Source organism: Spermophilus citellus (assembly GCF_964194105.1).
Source record: "Spermophilus citellus genome assembly, chromosome: 2".
Taxonomy (NCBI): domain Eukaryota; kingdom Metazoa; phylum Chordata; class Mammalia; order Rodentia; family Sciuridae; genus Spermophilus; species Spermophilus citellus.
Genome location: NC_138183.1, coordinates 97306301 through 97320422, shown reverse-complemented (window position 1 = coordinate 97320422; position 14122 = coordinate 97306301).

The following is a 14122-nucleotide window of genomic DNA, read 5'->3' as shown; positions in this document are numbered from 1 at the left end:
CTATATTGATAGATGTATTTGGAACTCTAAATCCAACACGGTTTGTGCTAGCTTCTTGAAACTTGACACAACAAAGTAGTTTCACGTTCTATCTCTACGTTTTGTTTCCTCTTGATGTAGCCCTAAGCAGTGACTGGCGAGAAACACTTTCATGGGAAGGGGTTGCCAAGCTTCCAAAAATTACGAATCTCCAGAAATGTCAGCAAATATTTTTTCACCCAAACTGGATGATACTTTCAGGTAATGATCAGTACACTAAGGCGACTTGGTTCCCCAAATTTCGTTCTTCTATGTTGAAGCGTTCATTTCCAGTAACAGTTTGAATTTTTAGGTTTCACTCTGTTTTCTCCTATATTGATAGATGTGTTTGGAACTCTAAATCCAACACGGTTTGTGCTAGCTTCTTGAAACTTGACACAACAAAGTAGTTTCACGTTCTATCTCTACGTTTTGTTTCCTCTTGATGTAGCCCTAAGCAGTGACTGGCGAGAAACACTTTCATGGGAAGGGGTTGCCAAGCTTCCAAAAATTACGAATCTCCAGAAATCTCAGCAAATATTTTTTCACCCAAACTGGATGATACTTTCAGGTAATGATCAGTACACTAATGCGACTTGGTTCCCCAAATTTCGTTCTTCTATGTTGAAGCGTTCATTTCCAGTAACAGTTTGAATTTTTAGGTTTCACTCTGTTTTCTCCTATATTGATAGATGTATTTGGAACTCTAAATCCAACACGGTTTGTGCTAGCTTCTTGAAACTTGACACAACAAAGTAGTTTCACGTTCTATCTCTACGTTTGGTTTCCTCTTGATGTAGCCCTAAGCAGTGACTGGCGAGAAACACTTTCATGGGAAGGGGTTGCCAAGCTTCCAAAAATTACGAATCTCCAGAAATCTCAGCAAATATTTTTTCACCCAAACTGGATGATACTTTCAGGTAATGATCAGTACACTAAGGCGACTTGGTTCCCCAAATTTCGGTCTTCTATGTTGAAGCGTTCATTTCCAATAACAGTTTGAATTTTTAGGTTTCACTCTCTTTTCTCCTATATTGATAGATGTATTTGGAACTCTAAATCCAACACGTTTTGTGCTAGCTTCTTGAAACTTGACACAACAAAGTAGTTTCACGTTCTATATCTACGTTTTGTTTCCTCTTGATGTAGCCCTAAGCAGTGACTGGCGAGAAACACTTTCATAGGAAGGGGTTGCCAAGCTTCCAAAAATTACGAATCTCCAGAAATCTCAGCCAATATTTTTTCACCCAAACTGGATGATACTTTCAGGTAATGATCAGTACACTAAGGCGACTTGGTTCCCCAAATTTCGTTCTTCTATGTTGAAGCGTTCATTTCCAGTAACAGTTTGAATTTTTAGGTTTCACTCTGTTTTCTCCTATATTGATAGATGTATTTGGAACTCTAAATCCAACACCGTTTGTGCTAGATTCTTGAAACTTGTCACAACAAAGTAGTTTCACGTTCTATCTCTACCTTTTGTTTCCTCTTGATGTAGCCCTAAGCAGTGACTGGCGAGAAACACTTTCATGGGAAGGGGTTGCCAAGCTTCCAAAAATTACGAATCTCCAGAAATCTCAGCAAATATTTTTTCACCCAAACTGGATGATACTTTCAGGTAATGATCAGTACACTAAGGCGACTTGGTTCCCCAAATTTCGTTCTTCTATGTTGAAGCGTTCATTTCCAGTAACAGTTTGAATTTTTAGGTTTCACTCTCTTTTCTCCTATATTGATAGATGTATTTGGAACTCTAAATCCAACACGGTTTGTGCTAGCTTCTTGAAACTTGACACCACAAAGTAGTTTCATGTTCTCTCTCTATGTTTTGTTTCCTCTTGATGTAGCCCTAAGCAGTGACTGGCGAGAAACACTTTCATGGGAAGGGGTTGCCAAGCTTCCAAAAATTACGAATCTCCAGAAATCTCAGCAAATATTTTTTCACCCAAACTGGATGATACTTTCAGGTAATGATCAGTACACTAAGGCGACTTGGTTCCCCAAATTTCGTTCTTCTATGTTGAAGCGTTCATTTCCAGTAACAGTTTGAATTTTTAGGTTTCACTCTGTTTTCTCCTATATTGATAGATGTATTTGGAACTCTAAATCCAACACGGTTTGTGCTAGCTTCTTGAAACTTGACACCACAAAGTAGTTTCATGTTCTCTCTCTACGTTTTGTTTCCTCTTGATGTAGCCCTAAGCAGTGACTGGCGAGAAACACTTTCATGGGAAGGGGTTGCCAAGCTTCCAAAAATTACGAATCTCCAGAAATCTCAGCAAATATTTTTTCACCCAAACTGGATGATACTTTCAGGTAATGATCAGTACACTAAGGCGACTTGGTTCCCCAAATTCGTTCTTCTATGTTGAAGCGTTCAATTCCAGTAACAGTTTGAATTTTTAGGTTTCACTCTGTTTTCTCCTATATTGATAGATGTATTTGGAACTCTAAATCCAACACGGTTTGTGCTAGCTTCTTGAAACTTGACACAACAAAGTAGTTTCACGCTCTATCTCTACGTTTTGTTTCCTCTTGATGTAGCCCTAAGCAGTGACTGGAAAGAAACCCTTTCATGGGAAGGGGTTGCCACGCTTCCAAAAATTACGAATCTCCAGAAATCTCAGCCAATATTTTTTCACCCAAACTGGATGATACTTTCAGGTAATGATCAGTACACTAAGGCGACTTGGTTCCCCAAATTCGTTCTTCTATGTTGAAGCGTTCAATTCCAGTAACAGTTTGAATTTTTAGGTTTCACTCTGTTTTCTCCTATATTGATAGATGTATTTGGAACTCTAAATCCAACACGGTTTGTGCTAGCTTCTTGAAACTTGACACAACAAAGTAGTTTCACGCTCTATCTCTACGTTTTGTTTCCTCTTGATGTAGCCCTAAGCAGTGACTTGCAAGAAACCCTTTCATGGGAAGGGGTTGCCACGCTTCCAAAAATTACGAATCTCCAGAAATCTCAGCAAATATTTTTTCACCCAAACTGGATGATACTTTCAGGTAATGATCAGTACACTAAGGAGACTTGGTTCCCCAAATTTCGTTCTTCTATGTTGAAGCGTTCATTTCCAGTAACAGTTTGAATTTTTAGGTTTCACTCTGTTTTCTCCTATATTGATAGTTGTATTTGGAACTCTAAATCCAACACGGTTTGTGCTAGCTTCTTGAAACTTGACACAACAAAGTAGTTTCACGTTCTATCTCTACATTTTGTTTCCTCTTGATGTAGCCCTAAGCAGTGACTGGCGAGAACCACTTTCATGTGAAAGGGTTGCCAAGCTTCCAAAAATTATGAATCTCCAGAAATCTCACCAAATATTTTTTCACCCAAACTGGATGATACTTTCAGGTAATGATCAGTACACTAAGGCGACTTGGTTCCCCAAATTTCGTTCTTCTATGTTGAAGCGTTCATTTCCAGTAACAGTTTGAATTTTTAGGTTTCACTCTGTTTTCTCCTATATTGATAGATGTATTTGGAACTCTAAATCCAACACGGTTTGTGCTAGCTTCTTGAAACTTGAAACAACAAAGTAGTTTCCCGTTCTATCTCTTCGTTTTGTTTCCTCTTGATGTAGCCCTAAGCAGTGACTGGCGAGAAACACTTTCATGGGAAGGGGTTGCCAAGCTTCCAAAAATTACGAATCTCCAGAAATCTCAGCAAATATTTTTTCACCCAAACTGGATGATACTTTCAGGTAATGATCAGTACACTAAGGCGACTTGGTTCCCCAAATTTCGTTCTTCTATGTTGAAGCGTTCATTTCCAGTAACAGTTTGAATTTTTAGGTTTCACTCTGTTTTCTCCTATATTGATAGAGGTATTTGGAACTCTAAATCCAACACGGTTTGTGCTAGCTTCTTGAAACTTGACACAACAAAGTAGTCTCACGTTCTATCTCTACGTTTTGTTTCCTCTTAATGGAGCCCTAAGCAGTGACTGGCGAGAAACCCTTTCATGGAACGGGGTTGCCAAGCTTCCAAAAATTACGATTCTCCAGAAATCTCAGCAAATATTTTTTCACCCAAACTGGATGATACTTTCAGGTAATGATCAGTACACTAAGGCGACTTGGTTCCCCAAATTTCGTTCTTCTATGTTGAAGCGTTCATTTCCAGTAACAGTTTGAATTTTTAGGTTTCACTCTGTTTTCTCCTATATTGATAGATGTATTTAGAACTCTAAATCCAACACGGTTTGTGCTAGCTTCTTGAAACTTGACACAACAAAGTAGTTTCACGTTCTATCTCTACGTTTTGTTTCCTCTTGATGTAGCCCTAAGCAGTGACTGGCGAGAAACACTTTCATGGGAAGGGGTTGCCAAGCTTCCAAAAATTACAAATCTCCAGAAATCTCAGCAAATATTTTTTCACCCAAACTGGATGATACTTTCAGGTAATGATCAGTACACTAAGGCGACTTGGTTCCCCAAATTTCGTTCTTCTATGTTGAAGCGTTCATTTCCAGTAACAGTTTGAATTTTTAGGTTTCACTCTGTTTTCTCCTATATTTATAGAGGTATTTGGAACTCTAAATCCAACACGGTTTGTGCTAGCTTCTTGAAACTTGACACCACAAAGTAGTTTCATGTTCTCTCTCTATGTTTTGTTTCCTCTTGATGTAGCCCTAAGCAGTGACTGGCGAGAAACACTTTCATGGGAAGGGGTTGCCAAGCTTCCAAAAATTACGAATCTCCAGAAATCTCAGCAAATATTTTTTCACCCAAACTGGATGATACTTTCAGGTAATGATCAGTACACTAAGGCGACTTGGTTCCCCAAATTTCGTTCTTCTATGTTGAAGCGTTCATTTCCAGTAACAGTTTGAATTTTTAGGTTTCACTCTGTTTTCTCCTATATTGATAGATGTATTTGGAACTCTAAATCCAACACGGTTTGTGCTAGCTTCTTGAAACTTGACACCACAAAGTAGTTTCATGTTCTCTCTCTACGTTTTGTTTCCTCTTGATGTAGCCCTAAGCAGTGACTGGCGAGAAACACTTTCATGGGAAGGGGTTGCCAAGCTTCCAAAAATTACGAATCTCCAGAAATCTCAGCAAATATTTTTTCACCCAAACTGGATGATACTTTCAGGTAATGATCAGTACACTAAGGCGACTTGGTTCCCCAAATTCGTTCTTCTATGTTGAAGCGTTCAATTCCAGTAACAGTTTGAATTTTTAGGTTTCACTCTGTTTTCTCCTATATTGATAGATGTATTTGGAACTCTAAATCCAACACGGTTTGTGCTAGCTTCTTGAAACTTGACACAACAAAGTAGTATCACGCTCTATCTCTACGTTTTGTTTCCTCTTGATGTAGCCCTAAGCAGTGACTGGCAAGAAACCCTTTCATGGGAAGGGGTTGCCACGCTTCCAAAAATTACGAATCTCCAGAAATCTCAGCCAATATTTTTTCACCCAAACTGGATGATACTTTCAGGTAATGATCAGTACACTAAGGCGACTTGGTTCCCCAAATTCGTTCTTCTATGTTGAAGCGTTCAATTCCAGTAACAGTTTGAATTTTTAGGTTTCACTCTGTTTTCTCCTATATTGATAGATGTATTTGGAACTCTAAATCCAACACGGTTTGTGCTAGCTTCTTGAAACTTGACACAACAAAGTAGTTTCACGCTCTATCTCTACGTTTTGTTTCCTCTTGATGTAGCCCTAAGCAGTGACTTGCAAGAAACCCTTTCATGGGAAGGGGTTGCCACACTTCCAAAAATTACGAATCTCCAGAAATCTCAGCAAATATTTTTTCACCCAAACTGGATGATACTTTCAGGTAATGATCAGTACACTAAGGCGACTTGGTTCCCCAAATTTCGTTCTTCTATGTTGAAGCGTTCATTTCCAGTAACAGTTTGAATTTTTAGGTTTCACTCTGTTTTCTCCTATATTGATAGTTGTATTTGGAACTCTAAATCCAACACGGTTTGTGCTAGCTTCTTGAAACTTGACACAACAAAGTAGTTTCACGTTCTATCTCTACATTTTGTTTCCTCTTGATGTAGCCCTAAGCAGTGACTGGCGAGAACCACTTTCATGTGAAAGGGTTGCCAAGCTTCCAAAAATTATGAATCTCCAGAAATCTCACCAAATATTTTTTCACCCAAACTGGATGATACTTTCAGGTAATGATCAGTACACTAAGGCGACTTGGTTCCCCAAATTTCGTTCTTCTATGTTGAAGCGTTCATTTCCAGTAACAGTTTGAATTTTTAGGTTTCACTCTGTTTTCTCCTATATTGATAGATGTATTTGGAACTCTAAATCCAACACGGTTTGTGCTAGCTTCTTGAAACTTGACACAACAAAGTAGTTTCCCGTTCTATCTCTTCGTTTTGTTTCCTCTTGATGTAGCCCTAAGCAGTGACTGGCGAGAAACACTTTCATGGGAAGGGGTTGCCAAGCTTCCAAAAATTACGAATCTCCAGAAATCTCAGCAAATATTTTTTCACCCAAACTGGATGATACTTTCAGGTAATGATCAGTACACTAAGGCGACTTGGTTCCCCAAATTTCGTTCTTCTATGTTGAAGCGTTCATTTCCAGTAACAGTTTGAATTTTTAGGTTTCACTCTGTTTTCTCCTATATTGATAGAGGTATTTGGAACTCTAAATCCAACACGGTTTGTGCTAGCTTCTTGAAACTTGACACAACAAAGTAGTCTCACGTTCTATCTCTACGTTTTGTTTCCTCTTAATGGAGCCCTAAGCAGTGACTGGCGAGAAACCCTTTCATGGAACGGGGTTGCCAAGCTTCCAAAAATTACGATTCTCCAGAAATCTCAGCAAATATTTTTTCACCCAAACTGGATGATACTTTCAGGTAATGATCAGTACACTAAGGCGACTTGGTTCCCCAAATTTCGTTCTTCTATGTTGAAGCGTTCATTTCCAGTAACAGTTTGAATTTTTAGGTTTCACTCTGTTTTCTCCTATATTGATAGATGTATTTAGAACTCTAAATCCAACACGGTTTGTGCTAGCTTCTTGAAACTTGACACAACAAAGTAGTTTCACGTTCTATCTCTACGTTTTGTTTCCTCTTGATGTAGCCCTAAGCAGTGACTGGCGAGAAACACTTTCATGGGAAGGGGTTGCCAAGCTTCCAAAAATTACGAATCTCCAGAAATCTCAGCAAATATTTTTTCACCCAAACTGGATGATACTTTCAGGTAATGATCAGTACACTAAGGCGACTTGGTTCCCCAAATTTCGTTCTTCTATGTTGAAGCGTTCATTTCCAGTAACAGTTTGAATTTTTAGGTTTCACTCTGTTTTCTCCTATATTTATAGAGGTATTTGGAACTCTAAATCCAACACGGTTTGTGCTAGCTTCTTGAAACTTGTCACAATAAAGTAGTTTCACGTTCTATATCTACGTTTTGTTTCCTCTTGATGTAGCCCTAAGCAGTGACTGGCGAGAAACACTTTCATGGGAAGGGGTTGCCAAGCTTCCAAAAATTACGAATCTCCAGAAATCTCAGCAAATATTTTTTCACCCAAACTGGATGATACTTTCAGGTAATGATCAGTACACTAAGGCGACTTGGTTCCCCAAATTTCGTTCTTCTATGTTGAAGCGTTCATTTCCAGTAACAGTTTGAATTTTTAGGTTTTACTCTGTTTTCTCCTATATTGATAGATGTATTTGGAACTCTAAATCCAACACGGTTTGTGCTAGCTTCTTGAAACTTGACACAACAAAGTAGTCTCACGTTCTATCTCTACGTTTTGTTTCCTCTTAATGGAGCCCTAAGCAGTGACTGGCGAGAAACCCTTTCATGGAAGGGGGTTGCCAAGCTTCCAAAAATTACGAATCTCCAGAAATCTCAGCAAATATTTTTTCACCCAAACTGGATGATACTTTCAGGTAATGATCAGTAAACTAAGGCGACTTGGTTCCCCAAATTTCGTTCTTCTATGTTGAAGCGTTCATTTCCAGTAACAGTTTGAATTTTTAGGTTTCACTCTGTTTTCTCCTATATTGATAGTTGTATTTGGAACTCTAAATCCAACACGGTTTGTGCTAGCTTCTTGAAACTTGACACAACAAAGTAGTTTCACGTTCTATCTCTACATTTTGTTTCCTCTTGATGTAGCCCTAAGCAGTGACTGGCGAGAACCACTTTCATGTGAAAGGGTTGCCAAGCTTCCAAAAATTATGAATCTCCAGAAATCTCACCAAATATTTTTTCACCCAAACTGGATGATACTTTCAGGTAATGATCAGTACACTAAGGCGACTTGGTTCCCCAAATTTCGTTCTTCTATGTTGAAGCGTTCATTTCCAGTAACAGTTTGAATTTTTAGGTTTCACTCTGTTTTCTCCTATACTGATAGATGTATTTGGAACTCTAAATCCAACACGGTTTCTGCTACCTTCTTGAAACTTGACACAACAAAGTAGTTCCACGTTCTATCTCTACGTTTTGTTTCCTCTTGATGTAGCCCTAAGCAGTGACTGGCGAGAAACACTTTCATGGGAAGGGGTTGCCAAGCTTCCAAAAATTACCAAACTCCAGAAATCTCAGCCAATATATTTTCACCCAAACTGGATGATACTTTCAGGTAATGATCAGTACACTAAGGCGACTTGGTTCCCCAAATTTCGTTCTTCTATGTTGAAGCGTTCATTTCCAGTAACAGTTTGAATTTTTAGGTTTCACTCTGTTTTCTCCTATATTGATAGTTGTATTTGGAACTCTAAATCCAACACGGTTTGTGCTAGCTTCTTGAAACTTGACACAACAAAGTAGTTTCACGTTCTATCTCTACATTTTGTTTCCTCTTGATGTAGCCCTAAGCAGTGACTGGCGAGAACCACTTTCATGTGAAAGGGTTGCCAAGCTTCCAAAAATTATGAATCTCCAGAAATCTCACCAAATATTTTTTCACCCAAACTGGATGATACTTTCAGGTAATGATCAGTACACTAAGGCGACTTGGTTCCCCAAATTTCGTTCTTCTATGTTGAAGCGTTCATTTCCAGTAACAGTTTGAATTTTTAGGTTTCACTCTGTTTTCTCCTATATTGATAGATGTATTTGGAACTCTAAATCCAACACGGTTTGTGCTAGCTTCTTGAAACTTGACACAACAAAGTAGTTTCCCGTTCTATCTCTTCGTTTTGTTTCCTCTTGATGTAGCCCTAAGCAGTGACTGGCGAGAAACACTTTCATGGGAAGGGGTTGCCAAGCTTCCAAAAATTACGAATCTCCAGAAATCTCAGCAAATATTTTTTCACCCAAACTGGATGATACTTTCAGGTAATGATCAGTACACTAAGGCGACTTGGTTCCCCAAATTTCGTTCTTCTATGTTGAAGCGTTCATTTCCAGTAACAGTTTGAATTTTTAGGTTTCACTCTGTTTTCTCCTATATTGATAGAGGTATTTGGAACTCTAAATCCAACACGGTTTGTGCTAGCTTCTTGAAACTTGACACAACAAAGTAGTCTCACGTTCTATCTCTACGTTTTGTTTCCTCTTAATGGAGCCCTAAGCAGTGACTGGCGAGAAACCCTTTCATGGAACGGGGTTGCCAAGCTTCCAAAAATTACGATTCTCCAGAAATCTCAGCAAATATTTTTTCACCCAAACTGGATGATACTTTCAGGTAATGATCAGTACACTAAGGCGACTTGGTTCCCCAAATTTCGTTCTTCTATGTTGAAGCGTTCATTTCCAGTAACAGTTTGAATTTTTAGGTTTCACTCTGTTTTCTCCTATATTGATAGATGTATTTAGAACTCTAAATCCAACACGGTTTGTGCTAGCTTCTTGAAACTTGACACAACAAAGTAGTTTCACGTTCTATCTCTACGTTTTGTTTCCTCTTGATGTAGCCCTAAGCAGTGACTGGCGAGAAACACTTTCATGGGAAGGGGTTGCCAAGCTTCCAAAAATTACGAATCTCCAGAAATCTCAGCAAATATTTTTTCACCCAAACTAGATGATACTTTCAGGTAATGATCAGTACACTAAGGCGACTTGGTTCCCCAAATTTCGTTCTTCTATGTTGAAGCGTTCATTTCCAGTAACAGTTTGAATTTTTAGGTTTCACTCTGTTTTCTCCTATATTTATAGAGGTATTTGGAACTCTAAATCCAACACGGTTTGTGCTAGCTTCTTGAAACTTGTCACAATAAAGTAGTTTCACGTTCTATATCTACGTTTTGTTTCCTCTTGATGTAGCCCTAAGCAGTGACTGGCGAGAAACACTTTCATGGGAAGGGGTTGCCAAGCTTCCAAAAATTACGAATCTCCAGAAATCTCAGCAAATATTTTTTCACCCAAACTGGATGATACTTTCAGGTAATGATCAGTACACTAAGGCGACTTGGTTCCCCAAATTTCGTTCTTCTATGTTGAAGCGTTCATTTCCAGTAACAGTTTGAATTTTTAGGTTTTACTCTGTTTTCTCCTATATTGATAGATGTATTTGGAACTCTAAATCCAACACGGTTTGTGCTAGCTTCTTGAAACTTGACACAACAAAGTAGTCTCACGTTCTATCTCTACGTTTTGTTTCCTCTTAATGGAGCCCTAAGCAGTGACTGGCGAGAAACCCTTTCATGGAAGGGGGTTGCCAAGCTTCCAAAAATTACGAATCTCCAGAAATCTCAGCAAATATTTTTTCACCCAAACTGGATGATACTTTCAGGTAATGATCAGTAAACTAAGGCGACTTGGTTCCCCAAATTTCGTTCTTCTATGTTGAAGCGTTCATTTCCAGTAACAGTTTGAATTTTTAGGTTTCACTCTGTTTTCTCCTATATTGATAGTTGTATTTGGAACTCTAAATCCAACACGGTTTGTGCTAGCTTCTTGAAACTTGACACAACAAAGTAGTTTCACGTTCTATCTCTACATTTTGTTTCCTCTTGATGTAGCCCTAAGCAGTGACTGGCGAGAACCACTTTCATGTGAAAGGGTTGCCAAGCTTCCAAAAATTATGAATCTCCAGAAATCTCACCAAATATTTTTTCACCCAAACTGGATGATACTTTCAGGTAATGATCAGTACACTAAGGCGACTTGGTTCCCCAAATTTCGTTCTTCTATGTTGAAGCGTTCATTTCCAGTAACAGTTTGAATTTTTAGGTTTCACTCTGTTTTCTCCTATATTGATAGATGTATTTGGAACTCTAAATCCAACACGGTTTGTGCTAGCTTCTTGAAACTTGACACAACAAAGTAGTTTCCCGTTCTATCTCTTCGTTTTGTTTCCTCTTGATGTAGCCCTAAGCAGTGACTGGCGAGAAACACTTTCATGGGAAGGGGTTGCCAAGCTTCCAAAAATTACGAATCTCCAGAAATCTCAGCAAATATTTTTTCACCCAAACTGGATGATACTTTCAGGTAATGATCAGTATACTAAGGCGACTTGGTTCCCCAAATTTCGTTCTTCTATGTTGAAGCGTTCATTTCCAGTAACAGTTTGAATTTTTAGGTTTCACTCTGTTTTCTCCTATATTGATAGAGGTATTTGGAACTCTAAATCCAACACGGTTTGTGCTAGCTTCTTGAAACTTGTCACAACAAAGTAGTTTCACGTTCTATATCTACGTTTTGTTTCCTCTTGATGTAGCCCTAAGCAGTGACTGGCGAGAAACACTTTCATGGGAAGAGGTTGCCAAGCTTCCAAAAATTACGAATCTCCAGAAATCTCAGCAAATATTTTTTCACCCAAACTGGATGATACTTTCAGGTAATGATCAGTACACTAAGGCGACTTGGTTCCCCAAATTTTGTTCTTCTATGTTGAAGCGTTCATTTCCAGTAACAGTTTGAATTTTTAGGTTTCACTCTGTTTTCTCCTATATTGATAGATGTATTTGGAACTCTAAATCCAACACGGTTTGTGCTAGCTTCTTGAAACTTGACACAACAAAGTAGTCTCACGTTCTATCTCTACGTTTTGTTTCCTCTTAATGGAGCCCTAAGCAGTGACTGGCGAGAAACCCTTTCATGGAAGGGGGTTGCCAAGCTTCCAAAAATTACGAATCTCCAGAAATCTCAGCAAATATTTTTTCACCCAAACTGGATGATACTTTCAGGTAATGATCAGTACACTAAGGCGACTTGGTTCCCCAAATTTCGTTCTTCTATGTTGAAGCGTTCATTTCCAGTAACAGTTTGAATTTTTAGGTTTCACTCTGTTTTCTCCTATATTGATAGATGTATTTGGAACTCTAAATCCAACACGGTTTGTGCTAGCTTCTTGAAACTTGACACAACAAAGTAGTTTCACGTTCTATCTCTACGTTTTGTTTCCTCTTGATGTAGCCCTAAGCAGTGACTGGCGAGAAACACTTTCATGGGAAGGGGTTGCCAAGCTTCCAAAAATTACGAATCTCCAGAAATCTCAGCAAATATTTTTTCACCCAAACTGGATGATACTTTCAGGTAATGATCAGTACACTAAGGCGACTTGGTTCCCCAAATTTCGGTCTTCTATGTTGAAGCGTTCATTTCCAATAACAGTTTGAATTTTTAGGTTTCACTCTCTTTTCTCCTATATTGATAGATGTATTTGGAACTCTAAATCCAACACGGTTTGTGCTAGCTTCTTGAAACTTGACACAACAAAGTAGTTTCACGTTCTATATCTACGTTTTGTTTCCTCTTGATGTAGCCCTAAGCAGTGACTGGCGAGAAACACTTTCATAGGAAGGGGTTGCCAAGCTTCCAAAAATTACGAATCTCCAGAAATCTCAGCCAATATTTTTTCACCCAAACTGGATGATACTTTCAGGTAATGATCAGTACACTAAGGCGACTTGGTTCCCCAAATTTCGTTCTTCTATGTTGAAGCGTTCATTTCCAGTAACAGTTTGAATTTTTAGGTTTCACTCTGTTTTCTCCTATATTGATAGATGTATTTGGAACTCTAAATCCAACACCGTTTGTGCTAGCTTCTTGAAACTTGTCACAACAAAGTAGTTTCACGTTCTATCTCTACCTTTTGTTTCCTCTTGATGTAGCCCTAAGCAGTGACTGGCGAGAAACACTTTCATGGGAAGGGGTTGCCAAGCTTCCAAAAATTACGAATCTCCAGAAATCTCAGCAAATATTTTTTCACCCAAACTGGATGATACTTTCAGGTAATGATCAGTACACTAAGGTGACTTGGTTCCCCAAATTTCGTTCTTCTATGTTGAAGCGTTCATTTCCAGTAACAGTTTGAATTTTTAGGTTTCACTCTGTTTTCTCCTATATTGATAGATGTATTTGGAACTCTAAATCCAACACGGTTTGTGCTAGCTTCTTGAAACTTGACACCACAAAGTAGTTTCATGTTCTCTCTCTACGTTTTCTTTCCTCTTGATGTAGCCCTAAGCAGTGACTGGCGAGAAACACTTTCATGGGAAGGGGTTGCCAAGCTTCCAAAAATTACGAATCTCCAGAAATCTCAGCAAATATTTTTTCACCCAAACTGGATGATACTTTCAGGTAATGATCAGTACACTAAGGCGACTTGGTTCCCCAAATTTCGTTCTTCTATGTTGAAGCGTTCATTTCCAGTAACAGTTTGAATTTTTAGGTTTCACTCTGTTTTCTCCTATATTGATAGATGTATTTGGAACTCTAAATCCAACACGGTTTGTGCTAGCTTCTTGAAACTTGACACAACAAAGTAGTCTCACGTTCTATCTCTACGTTTTGTTTCCTCTTAATGGAGCCCTAAGCAGTGACTGGCGAGAAACCCTTTCATGGAACGGGGTTGCCAAGCTTCCAAAAATTACGAATCTCCAGAAATCTCAGCAAATATTTTTTCACCCAAACTGGATGATACTTTCAGGTAATGATCAGTACACTAAGGCGACTTGGTTCCCCAAATTTCGTTCTTCTATGTTGAAGCGTTCATTTCCAGTAACAGTTTGAATTTTTAGGTTTCACTCTGTTTTCTCCTATATTGATAGATGTATTTAGAACTCTAAATCCAACACGGTTTGTGCTAGCTTCTTGAAACTTGACACAACAAAGTAGTTTCACGTTCTATCTCTACGTTTTGTTTCCTCTTGATGTAGCCCTAAGCAGTGACTGGCGAGAAACACTTTCATGGGAAGGGGTTGC